The sequence below is a fragment of the Poeciliopsis prolifica genome, unplaced genomic scaffold (assembly GCF_027474105.1).
Source record: "Poeciliopsis prolifica strain line A6 unplaced genomic scaffold, Auburn_PproV2 SCAFFOLD159, whole genome shotgun sequence".
NCBI classification, from domain to species: domain Eukaryota; kingdom Metazoa; phylum Chordata; class Actinopteri; order Cyprinodontiformes; family Poeciliidae; genus Poeciliopsis; species Poeciliopsis prolifica.
The window spans coordinates 211,495-234,542 of NW_026562534.1; the positions used below are offsets into that span (position 1 = coordinate 211,495).

Here is a 23,048-nt window from a genome sequence, read left to right on the forward strand (position 1 = left end):
CTGAGTCAAGTCGACCCCACCACCTTCTTCAAATCTAACAAAACTTGAGCTGCAAAAGTTTTAATTTGTGCCGCTCTCATTTTATTAATGAATGTTTCAGGGGTCATAAAAGGTCATCCAGGCCACTTTCTTAGAATCAGATTTATGACCTCCTGTTATGAAAAGTTTGTCACTGAACAGCAAATGTTTGCCTTGATATCAGCTTCAAAGTGAGATAATTCCCTAAGACATCAATAAACAGTTTAAACAGAAAAATAAATGAATTTATTTGCTTGAATAAAAAAAGCTTAGTGGGACACAAAGGTGTAAAATTCAGCAATAAAACTAGAAACAGTCGAGATTGAAAAATAAAACGTGACAGGAGGAAGGATCACTATATGCTGTAAATGTCAAACACTCAAAATTTAAATAAACTAATCGAAATGATTACTTATTACAGAAAGTAGAAGCGCACTATGCCCATAAACAAGCACAAATAATAATAAAAATGAAGGTTATTAGAATAATCCACAGAGCAGAAGGTGAATTTAGGGAATAGAAGAAACTAAACAACAGTGATGCAACTTCTAATTATGCATCATCGCCTGATGTTGATATTTTCAACACTGATGTTAGGAAAAGCTTGTAGTAAAGTATATTCTTACATGACACAGAGAATGATTTGTGTGGGAATAATAGTGGTGAAACTGCAGAACTGTCCCATTCTGAGCACGCGCCGTTGTTGCTGTGAATCATGCTGTGACTAAACACTTAACATGCAGAATATTCCTCTATCAGCCTGCAGGATGCTGCAGCCTTTTGGGGTTCACGCAACACGGACGGCGCGAGTGTTAAAACGATTAAACTGCCTGCGAGACGTAAACAAACCAAACAAATGTGAACCAGGCCAGACTGCGCGCAGAAACATCCAGGATGCTTAAATACTCTGTTTCTATGCGTTTCTCAGTCACAGAGTGACATTTTACAGCAAAATGTTATACATACATAAATATGACTTAAAAGAAATTTAACTTCCTGATTTAATGTCTTGTAATTGGACTCTGTCTCTTTAAGAAGCTCCTGCTCTTTCTGAAACTCATTCCAACTATTAAATCTTCACGTTTTTACCAGCGTTGCTCTGCCAAGTTGCTGTTATAATGAGCTCAGCAGATGCACCAGGCATTTGCTAAAAGCTGTTGGCTAGTCTGCAGGAGCTGAGTGGGGGAGGAGCTGTGCCTCGAAGGCGGGGCGAGGTCCACCCAGGCGTTTTGCAGCGGAATGGTTGAAATGGAGATTGAAGGATTTCGCAGACATGCATTGTAGAATTGGGTATGTTTTTGATGAGGGAGTAACTTTAACATAATGAATCATTTTACATTTTATAATAAAATGTTTTCTTATTTGAAAAAGAAAATTAATTGGGGTTTTTTACAAGCACTTTCTCTGTGCTTCTTTTGCTATTTTATTTTGTTTTCTTCTTCCTTAAGTAAAGTATAATGTGTTAGGTAAAACAAAAGAAACGGTGCTGGATCAAATAAGTATAAATACTTCTGCCAAACTCCTTTTCAAACAGTTATCTAAACATAAATTATGGTACTTAACGTGTGACTGTGAAATAAATAAACTTTAGCTTCACTAACTGCTGCAAAACTTTTTTTTTTATTATTATATTACTATGGTAGGTTAATCATCAGAATAATTAATAAAATCATTCATTCACATGATTAATAGTTTACAACAACAGGAGTGACATGCAAAAAAAAGTTGTTTGCAGTGAGAAAATGTTTGCTTGGATGAAGTCGGTTTGAAGTTGCAGTTAAAGCTGCAGAAATGGTCATAAATCCACAAAGTTTTCTTTATCTGCTGCAGAAGACGGAGCAAGTTTTTCCTGCAACCAGCCAGGGATCAATGCGGCCTGCAGGAACTCCATCCGACTGACTCCGATCGCTACGCTGCATTGTCTCAGTTTTCTGCATAAACGCTTGCGGTCATAAATATTCATGACCGGTAGGCGGACCTCAAGGTCAGTGCAGCTTGTGGGCAAAAATCCATTTGGATCAAACATGCAGAGAAGCCTCAATAAACAGCAGATAGATGATTTCAAAGAGCTCAAATGTGTCCACTGAGGCAACAGCACCAAGAAAAAAACACAGATGTTTTGAATTGACTGCGGAGTCTGTTTGGATTATTTCAGTTTGAATAATTTTAGTCGGCTGCAGAGTAAATTTAACACTTTTTAACACCTTTTTAATGCCCCTTTGAAGGAACTTAAGACAGAAAAAACAATAAATATGAAAGATTTAATTTAAAGTAAATATTTAAATTTCCTTTGGTGTCAATACAGTATCTTTTAATTGAATTTTGGGGTAACGAGTTTGCTGCACTGGAAGTAAAGGGACCGAATAATATCACAAGCCCCACTTTGCAGTTTTTATTGCGTTAAAAAAAGTTTACAATATCCAATAATGTTTTGAAAACCGGCAAAAGGTTGAAAGTTCAAGGGGGCTAAATACTTTCGCAAGGCGCTGTATGTCTCTCTTAGCCCATGTAGCACCTAGCTTAAAGATTTTGTGGTTATTTGCACCTAACATCGTTCAATTTGGTAGCAGAAATGAGCCGTTGACAAAACGAATGTCGCAATCCAGCATAAAAAAGTTAGCTAACTAGCAAGGTATATCAGCTGCTATTTAGCAATAGCCGTAACCATCTCAAGGCTCTAAATGCAATGAAAATGATTAAATTGTCATGCCATGACAAAATTCAAGGTCAACTTTCACTTTTTTTATGAACATTTTAAGCCCTTATTTTATCCAGGTGTAGTGATGAACTCTAATCTGAACCTTTAGAGTCACATAAAGATGGTTAGAAAATCAGCCTTCTGTCACCTGAAGAACATTTCCGGAATTAAAGAACTAATGTCTCTGCAAGATCTAGAGAAACTCATCCAGCATTTGTTTTGCATTCTGCATCAGAACCAGATGCAGAATGCAAAACAGTCACAACTAAAAAAACTAATTGCTTTTGATTAATAATAACTGAAACATATTTGATGAATATTACCTTGATGATTTGATAACATGTAATATTTATTGCTTGTTTAATAATTGGTTACTTTGTGACGTTTTTATTATGTAAATCACTGAAAATGTGCTTCATTCGTAAAGTTCACTTATTTCAGAGACACAAATTGTCTTTATTCAGTCACAGAGACTCGCTCAAACCGGAGAACTCCAGCAGAAATCAAACAATAAATGGTTAAAAAGTCACACTTTTATAATAACGCAAAAAGAAAAAGTAAATCATTTATTGCTCTTGTCTTAACCAACATACAGTGAGGTTTACTGAAAATAAAACATTTTTTGCTTATACAACAGATACTTTCTTCATATATAGCAACTTTAATGTATCTGTGAAGAATAAACAATCCACCGAAAATAGCTACAAAAAAAAAAGGATTATTTTACATCGTGTTGAGCGGATCATTTGCAGCATGACGATGACGCTCACTTTGTCAGGTATAAAAAAAATCTGAGCTGCAGATGATTAACTCTGTGTTTAATGGCTGCTAAAACCTGCACACACACACACACACACACACATTCACACACACACACACGCACGCACACACACACACACACACGTGCACACACACCCACACACACACGTGCACACACACACACCCACACACACGCGTGCACACACACACACACACACACACACAAATCACACACCCACACACACACACCCCTGCACACACACACACCCACACACACGCACACACACACAAATCACACACACACACACACACACACACACACACACACACACACACACACACACACACACACACACTGAGTACCAAGCATCAGATGGTAGCATGAGAGCGTAAGACTTTATAACCGTCTCCTCGATCTCGTGACTGCTCCCTGAAAATCCCGGGACGTGTTTGTGACGAAACAGGAGAGAAACAGCTGCACAAAGTGAAGACAGCTTTGCATATTTCCATCACCTCTATATATTTGGTTTCAGAGACGCTTCTTGTGGGTGTAAGTGACTTATTTTTAAGTTTATTTGAACCATAAACAGGAAATTAAATTTGTGAGGAACCACCAAGTTTCCGAAACGCCACATTTTCACGGTCAGAAGAAGCAAACACTCAGTTATTTGATGAGGAACATTGGAGAAGGCTTTTTACCTAAAGGCACTGAGCCAACCGTCAAGCATGGTGGTGGCGGCATCATGCTATGGGTCTGAAATGATTGCATAAAATAACAAGGAATTAATTTTGTCCCTTCAGATCAACCAGATCAGGGCTTTTGGAAAAAAGCCATTCCAAAATGTAGAATGGCTTTTTTCATTTTTGGCCCCTGAATACATATCAAAAATGTAAAGCAGATTGTTTTTCTTCTATGATGGTAGCTCACCATAGCAGAGAGAAAATAGAGAGGGTGATTGACAGCGCTAAGACCCGCCTCTGAGCTGTGATTGGTTGTTTTCAGTTGGCACTGGGAGAAGGAAGAGGAGATTTATTCTGTCTCATTTGCTGTCACAACAGTTTTTACAATGTCAACTGTAAAAAAATGTTTCAAGACGTAAATTTTTTTTTATAAATATAAAACTTAAATGCTGCAGCTACTTTTCCCACCTCTGGGAAAAAATTGTCAAATATTTTTCTAAAGTTATTGCAACAGACAGAATCAACACTAGCATTAATAATTTCCTAATAAAAACCTTTAAAATTTGTGAAATACTTTTTATTTTTAGTTCAATATGAAATAGAGACAAAGAAAAAATCCCCAACGCGAATCAATTGGGTCAGATTGTGTTCTGTTGCTGTTTTGCGCTCCGTCCATCTGCACATGAAGTGAGAGGCGGCTCTTCGTCCGTATGTTTTCTGTTCCAATGTCACCAGCACAAGCTGTGGCACATTTCTGCGCTTGGCAAAAGAGGAGAATCTGCACTGAACACGAGCCAGAAGCAACTCGTTTCTCTGATGATGAGGAATATTCAATCAGAAACTTCTGAATATGGCTGACGATTTTGAAAAATAAATAAATATCCTGAAGGGATTCAGGAAGGTTTTCATTATCAGAGCAGCTTTTTAAAACTATTTCTGTAATATAATGTGAATTTACCTATTCGTGGATTTTTCTGTGGATTGCAAGTTACAATTTTCACAACAAAATCAGCCTGTTTGCTGATTTTTTGGGTAAATTAGATCTAAAAAAATACAGCTTGGGGAGCTAAAATATGGCGCAATGCTAACTGAGATGCTATTAGAATAACATTTTCAAATACTTTACACCCTTCCTCACGATGACACTTCAAGAAATGTGATTTAAATGTCACACAGTAACTGCATTTAACAATATTTTAGAATTTATTAATATATATCGATGCTCTAATGGAAGCATCAATAGACAGATAAAATCGTAAACATAACATTTTTATTAATACTGTCAGTTTGTAGGTTCTATCTACATTATTAATTATAATCTAACAAGACAAAAATAAATCAACGTTTTTATCAAAAGGAATTTTTCAAAACAAATTTTTTTCAATGATATATGCATTCTTAAAAAATCTTGTTATTATTGAAGAAGTGTATTTGTGGCCCATCAGTTTAAATTTGCCAGTTTGGGCCAAAAAGACTGAAAGTTTGGCTGATGTATGAAAGCATATTGAGGTATATTTGGTGTTTAGCCCTAAAAAGCATTTTCCTCTATTAGCAACCTTGGGAATGTTATTACAGCGAAGCACAAGGTGCACCAATATAGCAGAAGGTTTATAGAAATGCGTCCAACACTTGAACTCAAACACTAAATGTTACTTTTTTGCTTTAAATAAAAATTATTCAATTGTCATACAAGTTTATTTTAAAGTACTTTTGTCCCAAAACTGTGATGTTAGGAAGGAGCAGGATTTTCCTCAAGGTCAAAAAACGTGACAAAAAAAGCACCACATATTGAAAATTTAACAAAATGTCCAAGTAATATAGCTAAATTATCAATCATTGATTGATAATCATCTGATGTAGCAGCTGGATGATGGACGAATGGCTGCATTTATGCAGAAAGTGTGACTGCCTGGTGTCGTGAGACCCATTCAGATGTGCAAACAGACGTTCACACAGGTATCATAAATCATCTCACACACACACACACACACACACACACACACACACACACACACACACACACACACACACACACACACACACACACACAGGCCTGTAAAGCTAGCCACGTGTCAAACTGTTCAACCCGAAGTTGAACCTTTGTACCAGCAGCCAGTTCATAACCAATCAAAACACAAATCTGAACAGTAAAACAACAAAAATAGTAAACTGTGAAAATGAGTTAGACTTTAAAAAACTCTCTTGCATCTCAACAAGGTCAACAATAAAATAAACAACATGACGTGGTGATGAGGCAACATGCACAGCAGCGCAGGCACTCGCGTGGCGAGCCGTGGCGCCTCATCATCAGTCCGATTGAGGCGCGGGTATCAAGGCTGTTGCCATGGAAACTGGCTCCCAGTGCCAGAGCCGCTGTTGGGACGAGGCAGACGTAAACACGCGGTAGCCACGGTAACGCGTTCGAAGCCATCTACGTGGACCGACTCCTTCTTTTGTCCACCTCTGACGTGAAGCTGCATGTCAGAGGCTTCATGTGATTTTTTTTTTCAGTCGATTATTAAACCATTATTTATAAAAATTTACTAGAGAGATAGTAACAGGTAAGTTCAGTTTAGATGAGAATAAAATAGAAACAACCTTTATTGTCCAACAGAGGGGAAATTCAGATGTCACAGCAGCAAGTTAAAGTAACAGAAAATATAAAAATATGAACAACAAACTGCACAGTACAGAGAAGTTATTAAAAAACTAAATAATTCACATAATCCTTAATTGGAGTATATAAACTCTAATACACTGATATCAGTTATTAATTTACAAAAAATACGAAAATATTTTATTGAAGGTGCAAAACATTGTTGGTCTATAAATATGTTCTCCCCAAAACTCCTCAATGACATTTTAGCTACATCTGTTTCAAATTCAGCAAAAATCATTTTAAAAATCTTAAATTTTCTTATTTAACAAAGAAAATTTATTATTTGTTTTTGGATTTTTTAAATGCATTTCTGCTATGGTATAAAATAAACTAAGCGATTCAATGAAAATCTGCACAATGTGCCATTTTTTAAGTCAATTAATGAGACAGGTGATTAATTATCCAAATAAATTGATTAATCATCAAAATAACTGATAATTATTAATCGATTATCTGAGAATAATGATTAATTGTCAGAATAATTTTTATGTGCCAACAACCCCAGATTTAAAAGCTGTTTAGTAGAAGCAGTGATGCAGAAAAAGTCCAACAGAAAATGGCAGGAAGGCGTCACACCTTTATGAAACTTTACATCATTAAAGATTCAAAACATAAGAAGCTTTGGGATGTTGCCATATTAAAAGAAAAACAGACTTTTTCCTACATTTTTGGGTCATCAATTGTTTTGTGTTTCGGACCACACTGTGGACATCTCTGGTTTAGAGGATTTTCAGCAGATGCGACAGATGGAACAGAATCAAAACTCCTTTCCTTATGGCCATTATTTTCAAGATTTGATTTTGTTTGATATGTTGATATTTCCTATTCTTATTGCTGTTGATGAAGAGCGTTCAGGAAAAAAGTTATTCAGCGTTTCAGAAAAACACTGAAGGTCGTTTTTCAGGTGGTGTGTAAAACTAAGACAGGACAAAGTGTCGTTCTGTTGGACGTGTCGAGGCGTGCGCCGCTCAATCCAGCTTCCTTCAGGGAGAACAAGCCTCCACAAAGCAATGCAAGCCAAACAAGCACTTCTCTTCTTCTTTGTCTCGGCTGAGAAGAGGTCAAAGGGCGAATCTCCAGAGGTCAGACTGTATTTCACCAAGAAAACAACCAAATCACAGAGTGAGAGTCCGACTCAACTCAGGTCAACTCAGATCAACTCAGGTGAACTCAGGTGAACTCAGGTCAGACCTGGTGACCAAAGACACCAGAGAAAAATGATTCTGCTATTTACTCTGCAATTACAATGACATATCAGAGAAAAAAAAACATTTACACCAAAACTCTAGATTTAAAAGTAGTTTTTTCTAGAAAATGTCTGAGATTAATCCCAAGTAAAAAGAATTTCTGGCAAATTTTTGAGTTCCTGACTCAGGATTTTCAGAATTTTTCTCACAACTCAGAAATTTCCATGTTTTTTTCTATAAATTTTGAGATTAATCTCAAAATTTATGAAGTTTTTTTCTAGCAAATTGACTTATCAAACTTTTGTATTCTATTTTAGAAAATTTCTGAGATGAATGTGTTTTCGAGTAAATTTTCAGATTTTGAAATTCAGGATATTTTCATGTTTTTCTGGAAAATTTTCTGACACTAATCTCATATTTCTAGTTTTTTTCTAGTAAGTTTTCACTTTTTTATTTTATTTTTGAGAACAGTCTTCAATTTTGATTTGCTTTTCTAGCAGAAGCTCAGAAATTTCAAACAAATTTCTAGAAAATTAATCTAAAAATTTCTGAGGTTTTTGGCAGAAACTGCCTCCTGTTTTTCTATCTACAGTGTCTCTAATACGTCATTGTAAATCTTGCAGAAATCCACATTTTAAGCTCTGATCGGAAATATTGATTTGAAATTCTTTTTTTTTGGTTTTCTTTACCCTGGTTTCAGAGTCAAACATCCAGAGAGGCTGCGGTGATGAGCTGCAGCGTTGGGCCTGACAGACTGGAGAAGTCGAGCAAACACGACTGAAAGGGGCTGCCCGCAATCACATCGGCTATGAATCAATAATCCTGCCTCACAAAGCACACACAACACACACACGCACGCACACACACACACACACACACACACACACACACACACACACACACACACACACACACACACACACACACACACACACACACAGTCTGTCTCTCCTTCACAAACACAGACATGAACACTGCAGTTCCATCGATGCTGAAACCTCCTTTCACAGTCGCTACGGAAAGCTGAATTAATGAATTACTGAATTAATTTGTGAACACAGGAAACACTTCTGACCTCCTCCTGACTGAAAGTTTTCTCACAGGAAATGAAACCAAAACGTTGCACTTTTCATTACATTCAGGCGTTCATTTCATTTAGTTTTTTTTTTAAACATAGAAAAACGAACACAGAATCATAACAACAAAAACACATCAGATGTTTGTATGATAAAATCCACCAGTTCACTGTTTAAGGCTGGTGTGAATGCAAAACCAGACAAAAACTCTAAATCTGGGTTAGGGTAAGGCATCCATTCTGAGACAAACCTCAGTCTCAGTTCAGTTGAAGTGAGCTCTGGTTCGGTTCGAATGCATATGTGAACGCCAAGCAGATCTGAAACCGCAAAAGCAGGAAGTAGACTACAGCGCAGGGTATTCTGGGTAAAACCTGGACAACCCGTATTTAGCATCACTCTTACTGGTGTATAAAAACACTTAAATAATTAAAATGAACAATGTAAATCAAAAACTAGAAAATAATTTTGCGTGTCAGCTGAAAGGCATGTGGCTTTTGACTGAATAAATTTATTCTCAGTATAAGAACAATAGTTGGGTCACTTTCTTTCAAGCCACGTTTAATGAAATGGCTTGAAAAGCAAGTTTTCAGTGAATACTGATTATTTTCTTTGGATAAACTTGTTCTTGAGCTGCAGTTTGGGGCAGCATTATCATCAGTCCGAGGGCCACAAATTAACTAAATACTTAAAGACTACAATGAAGAATATAAACTCTAACGACCAGAGGCTTCAAACAAACTGTTAGCAACGTAACAGCTGAATTCAGCGGCTTCTGCTTGAACAAACAGATCTGCTGCGTTCCCGATAGAAAGGAGCCATAAAAACATTAATTTTGTTTGTTTTGAGCGGCGGTCGTCTCTGCACGTTTCCACGCTCAGATCGCTGTGCGGATATGACATAAGCGCTCCGTTTGAAGATGCTGCAGGTAGATAAACAACTGAGCAAACGGCGCAAACACAAAACGAGACGCCAGCTAAAGTCTGATCAGATTTGCACTGTAAAAACTCAACAGCGCTGGACACAAACAGAGAAACAAAAACAAATCAATCGTCTGTTTTCAACTAATCAAAGAATGAAAAAGTTTTGGGGGTTTTTTCCAGAAACTGTTATCTGTTGAATCTGTTAAAAAAAGAACAAAAAGGTTTCATTTTTCACATCTTCAATTTCAGTTCAAGAATCAAAAATAAGAATTGAAAACTTTGAGTTTGATTTTAATATTTTTTGCTCAGATCTTTGTGACCCAGAAATGATCCTACAAAACTGAAGATTAACTGAAAATCCTGTAAAGAAGAAGAAGTGGGCAATATGAATGTTTAATTTTATCCCAACTTTTTGTGGCACTTTCTAATAACAATAAAAATGATTAAAAAAAACATTTATTTCTTTCTTGGTGCCACTTTATATTAAAATGGTCAAAAAGTAGTTCACAAATGTTACCTCCACTCTAAGCACATTATAACTCATTAATAACTGTTTATTGTGCATTAATTAGGGGAGACTAGGAGACAAAATCTGCCTGTTTCTTGCCGAATATTGAAACAAGTCTGTTTACCTTTATATTTTATCTAAAGTTGTTATTGAACTATTAAGGCTTAATGAACAATTATTAATGCTATATTAAGTATTTATATTTGACATGTCATGGGAACCTTTTTCTAAAGTGGTACCATGTTAACTGTGAATGTCTGTGAATCCATGGCACAAATGTTTGGAAAATATTCCCATTTGAAATAAGTTTCTTCAGAAAGCCAATTATTTAAAAAAGGTAATTTATATCACCGAACTGCACACAGTAAATGCATTTCATTATTTTCTAATATACTAATATTTAATGATAATGGAGAAAATTGTAAAAACAAATAATAACCCCTACAATAATAGTTAAAAAAATAAAAAAAAACATCAACTGAAATTAATTGAGACCAAGACAAATAAAAACTTATATCTTGATTTTCACAACACGATAAATGTCAAACTATTCAGGAGAAAGAAATTTTAAAATGCAGCTTAAATAATCTTTATTAAGTGATTACTGCTAAAATGTTTCAGTCTATTTTGAAGTCTGTTTATCCAGTTCCACTTCCTACATTAACGTTCTCTTTTTTTCTCCCAGTTTATTTCAAACAAGATAACATAAATATAATATTTAAAAGCATTAGAGAATGCGTAAATTATAATGTTAATGTATAATTTGGATTGAAATTAATCCTTTACCATTAGCTTCTGTTAACTACAATGCCAGTGTTTTAAGGTTAGTACAAAATTAACTTTGTAGCTAATCTGATAAATTATCATTTGTTTATTTTTTAATACATTTTGTTTATCTGTAGTAGTTCATAAATAAGATTTTTTTTTTTACATCGTGTGTAGATTTGATAGTTTGTTAAGCGTATAAACTGACTGATGGCACGTTATAAAATGTTGTTCCTGTGACAATGACAATAGAGACTTTGTCTCATCTTATCTTATAAGCCTGAGCTGCAACCTCTTTGAATGTCTTAAAAATAATTATGAGTAAATAAAATAATAACCTGGTCGGTAAAAGCATTAAATAAAGATTAGTATGAGTCTGCTGGCTAAAGAAACAGCAGCATCATCTCCAGAAAACCCACTAAAAACTCTGACTCATCTTTCAGCTCAGCCTGACTCATGATTATAAACAAGCATCACTAAGCAGAGCAAATATCAAAATATCAAAAAAACAATGAAGCTGATGGATCCAAACAACGCCAAGCTGAAAACATCCCTCATATGATTTCCCGTAATCCGCTTTAGGAATTAGTTAGGAAAATTCACACAGCAAATAGTTAACCCTGGATTAACATGCAGTTAATCCAGGGTTAACTGAGTGTTAAACTGGATTAAACGGAATATGTGTGATTTACCTTATCACTCGTATCAAACTGGAGCTTAAATTCAGTAAAGTGGAAATACAAACCTGCTGCTTGTCCTTCTTGAGGATTTTCATCTTCTATCCGTTCACAGCATCTGTAACAGAAACAGATAAATCTGATTATTTCACATTAAGAAACCATCTGAGAGGGAGAAATACAGCAAACCGGGGTTAGATTAATTAAAAACAACAGACATTTAGAAATGTGAAATAAACCCGAGTACAAAATACTGTGAAATATTAATTTGAATAGTCGGCCGCCTTTAAATTCACGTTGTTGAAAACTGAGCTCCTGATTGGTTTGTAATCTGCTCCATTGTTTAGCCCAGAGGTTCCCGAAGATGTTCAGGCCCCCTATGGATTACTACTAAACCCCCCCAAAAAGAAAAACAAAATTAACTGGGCACATCGTTCAACCAGACATAAATATTTTGTTTTATTTCACACCTCAGGTTGCAACAAAACAAACCATCTTAACAGTTAAACACTTTAGCTGTGTAACAGTTTTGTTTTGTTTTTTTCATCCATACCGCTTCCCGCACCCCCAATGCAATGGCACTGCGTCCCCCCCGAGGGTCGCGCCCCACACTTTGGGAACCCCTGGCTTAGCCTGACCCATAAAAGAAGCTAACCTGTGGATGGACCTGAACCAGCAGGAGAGAACCTTCCTCAGAGACGACGGTGACTCAACTGGCTCAAATTAAAACCAGATCCAGGAGAGAAGCCGGTGTTGCACCACATTCTGTCACCTCTGTATGTTGTGACCGCTGCTAAAATGCACTGCTGCATTTTAACACCATGCAAACAAACAGAAGCTTTGCAGGGGAGAAACAAACGGCACAAACATTTGGCCACGAACTACGGTCTCAACTGGCCGGGTCCGTTTCAGCCACTGTGTTTTCATCACTAATCTGCACAAAACTTTGTCAACATTGGCCAACGTCTAAAAAACAGCCATTTCATAATTCATTAAATAAGAAACGCAAGTTTCTTCTTCTTGCTTATTTTTCTTGCTGTTGACAAGAAACGTTACATGTGCATTACCGCCAGCTGGTAATGCACTGGTATGGAGTGTGCCTCCATACCAGTAGCTGCCCCTTCAGTCAGTGCAGCCTGACGTAAAAACATTTTGATAGACAATGTCAAACATTGACAAGTTTTAATTATTGTTTTCAAACGTTATGAAACACCTCAGAAATATACAGAGGCACCATGAGAATCAACTGAAAGTTTAAACTCAGTTTCATACAAACCCAAAGACCCGAGAATAAATGTTTGGCTGTTGACCTGGACCGTTCAGTTGCTATCAAGCTCATTTTCTATTAGAGGCTTTACAAATCTTTTACATCACATTAAAACAAACTTTTATCTCGGCTTTTTTCTGTTTTCCTCTTTCTTTTCTCTCCCTGAAGTTTAAGTCCTTTTTTGAGACATAGTTTTGCTAACTTAGCTTCTGACCGGAGCTTTAATGTTTGGATGCAGCTCATGATACCGAACCATGCGTTACCTACCGCGGCCAGCAGGGGCCCCCAAGAGCAATTTATTTATTTTATCAATAATCATTTCTACAAACATAATCAATATCTATTATTGTAAAAACAAATCACTTCATGGTGAAATTGTGTGTTTTTGATATTATAATGGCAGAAATTATTACTAAAAATAAATAAAAAATCAGCTCCACTGAGGGGCCCTTAGTGGCTCTGGGACCCTAAGCGGCTGCTTAATTTGCTTATGCCTTGGGCCGGCACTGGGCCTGCCAAAGTGTGACCCTCTGTTGGAACCCAGCGTTCGTGTGCTAAAACTTAGCATCAATGCTAACGTAAGCTTCAACACAGTTAATACCATTTGAGGTATCAATATTTTGTTGACCAACATGAACTCAATCTGTTCAGTGTTCAAACATTAGTGTAGAAGCTAAATTATCCAAAATGCTAATATTAGCCTAAACGCTGTCAGTGACATGTGGGGCATCACCAGCATGTCGTCTTACTGTGACTTGCTCCATTAAGTATACTAAACATGGATAATAAATAAAAGGCTAAACTGCTTATTTAATGGAAAAGGCAGAGCTGCCACTAGTGCGAGGCATTGCACTGCTAATGCTAGGCTGCTCAGGCCTAATAAAGATGCACTTTTGCTCTGACTTTGGTAGAAAGCTGATAAATATTAGAGACACGTGTGATGCAGAAACAGAGAACATCTGTTAATCCTTACACTTTCTGTTGAAAACTGTTCTCACATCAATGAACTCGGCGGTTTTTTAAAACATAATTACATTTACAGCTTGATTTAAACAAAGTCTACAAGTTTCCAAATTACATATTAAAATAAGTCTTATTAAAAATGCTACAGTATTTATTGTGACTCGTCGTCTGATTGGTGTAGAAATGGGATCCCTAAATTGGATCCATTTGGGGAAAAGAAGCGTAGTTCAAAAAGAGGCGTACACATTTTTGTCTTCAACACTTGAGCAACAGGAACTGAATTTGGGTCACTCTTCCCTTCTTCAAAATCATTTGTTGCGTTAAGTGTAAGCATTTGTGATCCTAGTTTCCTTTAAAATGTACAAAAAGCATGGCTCTATTTACCATTAAATTAAAATGAAAACAGAAAAGGTGGGTAATGAAAGAAAAACACTTCATGTTTCATTTCAGAAGAGATTTGTCTTCAAGGTTGTTTTCACACCTAATAGTGTGGTATTTTCTGATCAATTCAGCTCTAAAATTTAAACATTTGTTACATTTCTAGCTGCTGTGAAAACCAGTCAAATCAACCAAACCTTTGGAAAACCTGTTCCCCTCCTCGCCTGTGGTTGCGCTGCAACAAGAACCACTAAAGGAACCAACACAAAAACCTCTGAAGAAGACGACGAGCGCAACTTCCTTCTTTACAAAATGTAAACAAAAATGGAGAACCATCAGATTTTAGCAGCTGTAGGATTTCTCTTATGTCTCTGGTAAAAGCTATTGCTAGTGTAGCGTGTTTGTTTTGGTTAAATTTACCCAGAATGCCCTGTGTTGTAGTCCACTTTCTGCTTTTGGAGTGATCTCCAGTCCACTTGCTGTTCAAATATCCATTCAAAAGGCACCAGAGTTCACTTTAATCAAAAAGAGACTGAAGTTTTTAGGTGAACCAGAGTTTGATTATTCATTCACACTTCCTCAAGCAAGCCAGTCTTTGACTATGCCATAGGTCTGCAACCTTTAAAGTCAAAAAGCCAGTTTTACCCTCAATCCAGGTAAATAAAACTAAAATGTTAAACAATTTGTGAAAACACTGCTTATAATATTTTTTTAAAACGTGTAGTAGGGGTAGGCGATATGGAATTTGAATTTTATCCCGATATTTTGTATTCCTAATGTGATAACAATAAAACTATTTAGGGAACCGCATGTCGCAGCATTCATAGCGCCACAAATGTAAATGCTGCTCTTGAAACACATTGCTGTTTAAAATAAAATAAGTTTCTTCAGGACACTTAAAGAAGTGTGATTTATATCACTAAACTGCACATAAATGCTAAATTTATTTCTATTTTCAAGTGTCACACTGGACAAGTATTAAAAATAGTAATAATTATATTTTTGAATTTACTGAAATTCATTGATGCTTTTGTGAAAAAAAACTGGAGTAAAAATTACATTTTAATAAGTTTTTTGAATATGAAATTATTGACAATAATTTTAAATTCTTAACATAAGGAATTTTTCCACTATAAATAATAAATGATAAACACCCACCATTAATGTCAAGTAAAAAATATATTTTATTTGTTTTTAGATTTTAAACTAGAGAAAAATGACTTTTTTGCAATCAAGTGTATAGATATATTCCTTTCTATGTGTTGATATTTGGGAGGAAATTTTATAGAAATTCTGTACTTTATTTCCTACATATTTATATATGTAATTTTAATCAAAATTTTTGTGACTTTTATAAAGGTGATTCTGAAAACACAGAGTTTCCAGCCTGTTGACAACAAATAAACAAATAAATAAACATTAATGTTCCAGCTCCTGAGGGAAAATCTGTTGGAAGGACAACTATTACTCATGCACTCCACAAACCTGGCTTCTGTGAACGATTTGCATGATTAAAAACAACTGTCTGCCACACGCCTCAAGTTTTCCACCGCTCACAAGCAGTGGCGGAAAACGCCCTGAATGTGCCATGCTAACTGCAAGAAAAAAACAACAGGGTGGTGGAAGCACCATGCTGTGGGGACACCCTTCAGTCTTAAGAAGAAACAAGTTGCTTCTTGTTTTGTTTATGATTTTTGGTGGATAATGTACATTTAACATTGGAACTGGAAGACATACGTATACAAAATAAATAAGCAACAAATACAATGAATTATGAAGTCTCTCTAAGCAAAAAAAGGATGATTTAAGACCAAAATAATATAGTGGAAACTTTTGTCATCCAGTTTCTAGAAGAAAGAGAGAACAACGATACATCATGGAAATGGAAATTATTGGTTTTAATTTAACCATAGAAGCCATGAAGGATACAACTAGAGTGTGGAAGAATTGAGAATACTTCTTTTTTTGTTGGATTTAAAACAGACAATATCTAGAAAATGTGATACAAGATATCGGCATCAGAATTCGTCATCGGTCGATATTATATTTCCAACTTGTTGCCGTTTGTTTCTGGAGGTGGAACAAGGAAGTTGCCAATTGTCATGAGACGACGGTAGTGATGTAGCAAAGGATTGTGGGTAGTTTACCTGAAGAACAGGAGAAGTGAGCAGTGTAGACATTTTTTCTAAGTTGTCAAAAGTTTAGCACATAAGTAATGCAGGTAAATATCAGTTATGAGAAGGTCTGGGCAATAAATCAATAATATATAAATCGCAACAGATGCATGGTAAATACCATTAGATACAATTTTAATATTGTATCTATTAAAAATTGTATTTATTGATATTTATCAATAGATACAATCAAACTCTGATCCAGAGCCGCACAGCATTCTGGGAAATGTAGGCAAAGGAAAGACTAAGGGGCATCAACTCACTCACTCTGGTTACCTGGCAACAACCTGTTGCGTAACTTGCTCAGCAGCAGTTTGAGGTTTTTGCCACAAACTGGTTAAAAATAAACAATGGATTGGAGTGAAAACTGTGACTAAACAGGAAAGGTTATGCCACGGATTTGGCAGCATTTACACATTTAATATCAAAAAAACGAATCAGTAATTACTGATATCCACTGATATGAAATGCTTCGATCATGATACGTTTTTCCAGCCATGTCTATAACTGTAATACAAACATCGGCCCACATTTTCAAATAGAAAACCAGCTTTTTTTCTCTATTTATGCATAATAGAAAATAAAAACTGGATAACTAGCAGCATGTAACATAACATAAATATGCCTTCCTGCTCGCACTGAGACGGGAGTGAGGTGTGTTAGCATTCAGCTGCCATCCTTTGTCTCCAACACCTGGTCAGGTGTGCGTGAGCTCTCCCGCACACCTGGCCGCTGTAATGAGTCAGGAGGCTAAGAGGCTAATAAGAGCCTAGCCGTCCGCAAACCCCTTTTTAACGAAGGCTAGCAGCTGCGGGGCTAACGCGGCTAACTGCCACAAGTTGGGAGAGCTGGCTAAGGATGGGAAGAGAAGTTGGCGGCGAGGAGAACCGAAAACCGGGACGTAGAAGCAGCGGATAAAACCGGGAGGAAGGAGAAAGGGAGACCGAGAGTCCTGTTTGGTGTTAGCCCCCGCAGCTAGCTCACAGCTAGCTTCTGTAATGTCACTGCATCGCTGCTGTAAATACATCCCAGCAGCCGCCTGTCTCCTTTACACGTGTGGACAGCCGCTAAAAACTCCGTCTTCCCGGGGAGAGAAAAGCCTCTCCCCCCGGCGGACAGCTCACCTGCTCCGGACTCCCGGCCGCAGTCTCACCCCGGCGAGCCCGAGAAGCGAAGGGAAAGAGGCGCCCGCTGCTTTTTTTATTTCCAAGGACACAAAATCGCCATGACAGTTTAGAAAAATGCATAAAAAATTAGCACGCAACGGAGAGGGAGGGAGGGAGAGAGGGATGGGGAGGGAGGGAGAAAAGAGGAGTGGAATATCTATTTAATCCTCATAAAGCCTCCAGCAGCCCGCACCGCGTTCAGCCTGGATGCGGGGCTCCAGCTCCCGCAAACATCATCCCCCCGCATCCCCAACTTAGAGGACGGTTCTTACCTAAAATGGCCTCTGCAGCAGCCAAAACACAAACAGCCTTTTTTTAAATTTCACTGGGAAGTTTGGCTGCTGCAGCCAGCCTAACCTCGGCTCTCCGGATCTCACATTTTCCATTGGCTGCAGCCTTTAGCGCAGCTGGCTCCCCGCATGTTTCCATTGGTCTCGCAGCTGTCACGCAAAGCAAGCCGAGCCGGGTTTGTCTGAGAGCTATCGCGGCACCCCCGGGCTCTTTCTTTTTTCCTTTTTTCCACCCTTCTCACCGAATCGCATTGCTGTGTGTCTGGGTTTTGTTCTTACCGCAGAGCTGCGGGAGGATCCAGTCCGCTTCCCACCGCAGGATCCGGCGTTTCCCCCTCTAATGCAACAAAGCCGAGGGGTTTGCATTTCTCCGCCGCTGCCTGCTGCATCCACCAATCATGTCGCTGTTTGCTGCTCCATCATTGCCGGGTCTGAAGGGCGGAAGGGAAGCGAAGCAGAGCGGCATTCCGGGTTCCGCTTCCCGGATGCTGAGCCTGGCTGCGGGGCTGGAGCCGCTGGAAGTCGGCGCTCCGGCTTGCGGTCGATGTAGGTAGGAAGCAAACGTCCGCCAAAAACTCTCAGGTTTCTAGATCAGGGTCAGATATTTTCTTTAAAAAAAAAACAAAAGTTGGAATCTTTGAGCTCAAGGTGTGAATGGGCAAGAAAAAACTGGGAAATTTTGAGATTAAATTCAGAAGTTTTCCAGAAAGAAATTCTAGAAAATATCTGAAATCTCATAAAAAAAGTTTAATCTTAGAAACTTTAAAGAAATCCAAGAAAAAAAAAGTAAAAATTGTGACGCTCATGAATCAGAAATTTTCTGGGGAAAACAGTGAAATTTCTCAACTATAACAGTTGAAAATGTTTGAGAAAAAACTGAAACTTTGAGATTTTTTTAGAAAAATAACAAAAATATCAGCTACGCTAAACAAGTTGTGAATTTGTTTATTTAAAAAATTTTGAAAATTTTAGATAAGTGAGTCAGAAATATTTCAGAAAAAAACTTTGAGATTCTTTGAGTTCAAATAGAAAAATTCTGATTTTCAGATTTCTCTTAGAAAGTTTCTAGAAAAATGTTGGAGTTTCTTAAGAGTTCAAAAAGATGTACATTTTCAGGAATAAACACAACATTTAAGATTAATGAATATCAAATTTCCTTGGACATTTCTGAGCTCCAAAATTAATAAATTTGCAAGAAAATTAAAATTTTAAGATCGATCTCAAAAACTTGGACATTCTTTGAACTCAAAATGTTGTAAATTTGTGAAGAGAAAAAAATAATTTTTTTTACTCTTTTTCTTGAAGTTCAAAAATTGTAAATGTGATTAATCTCGGAAATTTCTGGAAAACGTATAACACTTTGAGCTCAGAATCTGCCAATTTTATTTATTTTTTGAGGAACTTTCTGCTAGTGTTTTTAGAAAAATGTTTAGCTCAATCTGAAAATTTCTGAAATTCTTTTGCAAAAAAAAATATTTTTTTTCTCGTGTGTTATAACTATGATGGCCCAGAAAGTTAAAGTTTTTTTCTACCTACAATGTTCTGTCTGTAGGTGCCTGATTACAGGAAACATTTCTTTGTCGGTTTCACCTGCAGAGCAAATATTCTCCAACCGCTTCCTATTCTGTCATCAACAACATAAAAATCAGCCTTCATGCATAGGTTTTGCATTTTTACATTGACAGAAAATCACACAAATTCCAAGTGTCAAAGTTGGATTTCTATGACCAACCTTTGCATCAAAATCCAACATGGCTGGATTTTGATGCAAAATCAACTAACTGTTTATATTGCTCAACCTTCTTTCTATCAGTAACATCTACTGAGAATTTCAATAACATTATTAATTTGTTATGTGATTTTTACGTAACCCTGCTGTTTATAGTTTCAGTTATATTTACTTAAAGGGGCAGTTACTAATTTTCCAGGCATATAATCAAGTAACTGTTGCATTCAGTTGTTATAAAAATGCTTCTTAATTTAACGCCTTAAAATTGGGCCTCTTTGAAACTCCTGCTCTTTATGAAGCTCTGCCTTCAGGAACGCATCCCAACACGGCTCCTCTGTTAACCCTTTAACAACATTTTTACCAGCTTTGCATTGAGTTTGCTAATTGCTGCTGGCTAGTCTGTAGGAGCTCTGTGGCAGAGGAGCTGCACTTCGAAGGCGGCTCGAGGTCCACTCAGGTGTTTTACCGTTGATGGTTTACATGGAGATTAGGAATTTCTCAAACATGCATGAAAGAATAAAAGAAAAAAAGCAAAAGGTAATTTTTTTAAGAAACCGCACTGTAACAGTTTTACATGATTATGTCCCTTTAATTTCTTTTGTTAATGTGTAGCTACAATTATTCATATTAACTAATTTTTTTTTTATTGTAGTTATGCAATTGACGACATATGTTTCAGTTATTTTACTGGTTTTTGACTGCACCAAAAAATTTAAGTAAATTGGGTTCTTTTTACTTTTGGTTTGCTATTATTACTATTCTGCATTTGCTTTATTTTCTTGGTTTTCTGTGATATGTTAGTAAACATGATTTTTATCATTTTAAATAACTACATGCTCCAGCTGAATCAATGTTAGTACATTTTTTCAGTGCTTCAGATTATCTTTTGCAGGAAACACATTTTAAAACAAACTTCCACTGGAGAATCAAACACAAGTACAGAGATCAATGAATGAATTTCATGGGTGGAAGGATTTCAGAGGGAGAAACTGAATCACTGCAGACAGAATATTAGATAAAAACAGTGAAAGTTGAATCTGAAGCTGAGGTTAGACTCACAGTAACGCTGCTGCAGTCACAGTGCAGCAAATGATTCCTGCAGACGCCGTCTCTGCATACATAATTAGCATGGCGGCCATTGGAGATGTTTACCCGACTTTCAGCGTTTTGGGTCTCTTCCGGATGAAGACAGAAAAGCTGCAACATGCAGGAAAGGAAAAAAACAACTTATGATAAAATGTGGATTTAAACTCCAAATTTATTGTTTGAAAAGCAACTTAAGAAACAGTTTTTTTTTAGTTGTCCTGATCTAATTTATTGCAAAATATTGTGGGAAAATACCAACTAGTTACCAAACTGTGATGTTTGAAGATGAAATCCCAGGACATGCACTGCAAAAACAAAATCTTAACAAAAAAAATTTGGTCCAGTTTAATGCAAAAATCTTAGTTAACTAAAAATAAGACAAAAGTAAGTTAAAGTGGCTGCAAAGGACCTCCACTCCACCAGAGGGCCCCCAAGAGCATCAGGCTAGTATGATAAAATACATGTATAAATTTAAAATAATGTATCAACTAACTAATATTAAACATGGAAAAACAATTTCTGTTATTTTTTTTATTGTTGGTACATAATCGATTTAATTCTCCATGCTGTTGCAACTATTGGAAATATAAGTTATTGATCTTGTTGACTGCAGATGTATTGTTCATCGGCTGATTATTATGGATCAGTAAATTCTCTTACCCTGTTATTTGAGATCACTTGTAATCATTTTGTTTTATGTAATATAATATAATTGCTGGTCAACATGTTTTTTAATCACAGATTTCTGATAAGTATTGAGTAGATAATTGATCTGTTTTATTCAACTGAGATAAAGAATAGGAGTAAATAAATGTTAACTAATTATTTTGTTCTTGGTTATGCATTCACCATTTTTTTGTTCTATTGGTAACTTATTGATTTTGTATTTAGAAGTGTCTTTGATATCAATAAATAATGACAAATAATTAAAACAACAGTTTGTCTTAGGAATGATGAAGAATCTGACGTTGCCATGTTGGAGTGGGGGCCCACAAATGAAACTCTACGGGCCCCAGAAGGTTTTGAAAGTCAACTGGAAGATTATTTCACTTAAAATATGAGAAAACTGTCTTATAAGTGACTTATTAGTAATAATTTTTAAAAAAATAATAAAGAAATTTTTGTCTTAAATTCCTATTTCTTGCTGAAAGTTACTAATAAGTTAGTTTTGTCTTATTTGAGTGTAATATTTGCATTAGAAACCAGACCAAAAATATTTGGGAAGATTTTGTTTTGATTTTGCAGTTGGTCACTGGATTCATTGCAAAAAAACCCCCACAAAATCTAAGTAATTTTGTTCTAATATCTTAGTAAACTTAAGATGAGACAAAACTAACTTAGCAGTAACTTTTCATAAATATATAGGAGCTTGTTTTTAACCAATAATTTATTAACATTGATGAAAATTATAACTTAGTTGTGCCTTATTTAAGTGTAATTAGATATTTGTACTAGAAAATAGAACAAAAATTCTTTGTAATATTTTGTGTTTTTGCAGTGTTGAGATGATGTTTCTGTTTGATATTTGTTATTAATAAAGAACAATTTTCAGCATTGTTCAAAGTTATTTTTTGCTTGTTTCCTAACATTTCACAGTTCATAATAGTTAATAGTCAAACGTTCTTCCATATTTTTACGTCCAAAAACTCCTTCTCCTCTTCCTTTGTTCTCAAATTGAGGAGAAACAGTTGCTCATAATTGCTGCAGCGCTGCTAAAACCCAGCAGGTGTTTGCAGATTTTTAGCAGATTTCACACTCTGAACTCTGATTTCCACTAAAGTTTCTAAACAAAACAGTTTTCCTTGTAAACAGGATGGTTTAATCACCAAATTGAAGGAAAATATAATTGTAAAATGAGAGAAAACTAAAAAAGAGGAGATGTTCTGGTCAGGAAAGAGTTAATGTGCTCCTGCAATCCCTGCAGATCCTGTCTGCTTTCTCCTTCCTCTCCTCTTCTTCCCTCCTCCTTTGCCTCCCGCCTTCCTTCCTCCATTCGCTTTGGCCTCCAGCCCAGAAAGAGCTGGAAGACCCAGCGCCGTTTTTTTCC

General features: G+C 36.4%; 1 pseudogene; it reads right to left on the reverse strand.

Moving 5' to 3' along the window:
* Nucleotides 1-18,144, reverse strand: part of LOC129356175 (chromodomain-helicase-DNA-binding protein 6-like) — a 51,860-nt pseudogene extending 33,716 nt beyond the window's left edge.
* Between the last annotated feature and the right edge of the window lie 4,904 nt (nucleotides 18,145-23,048).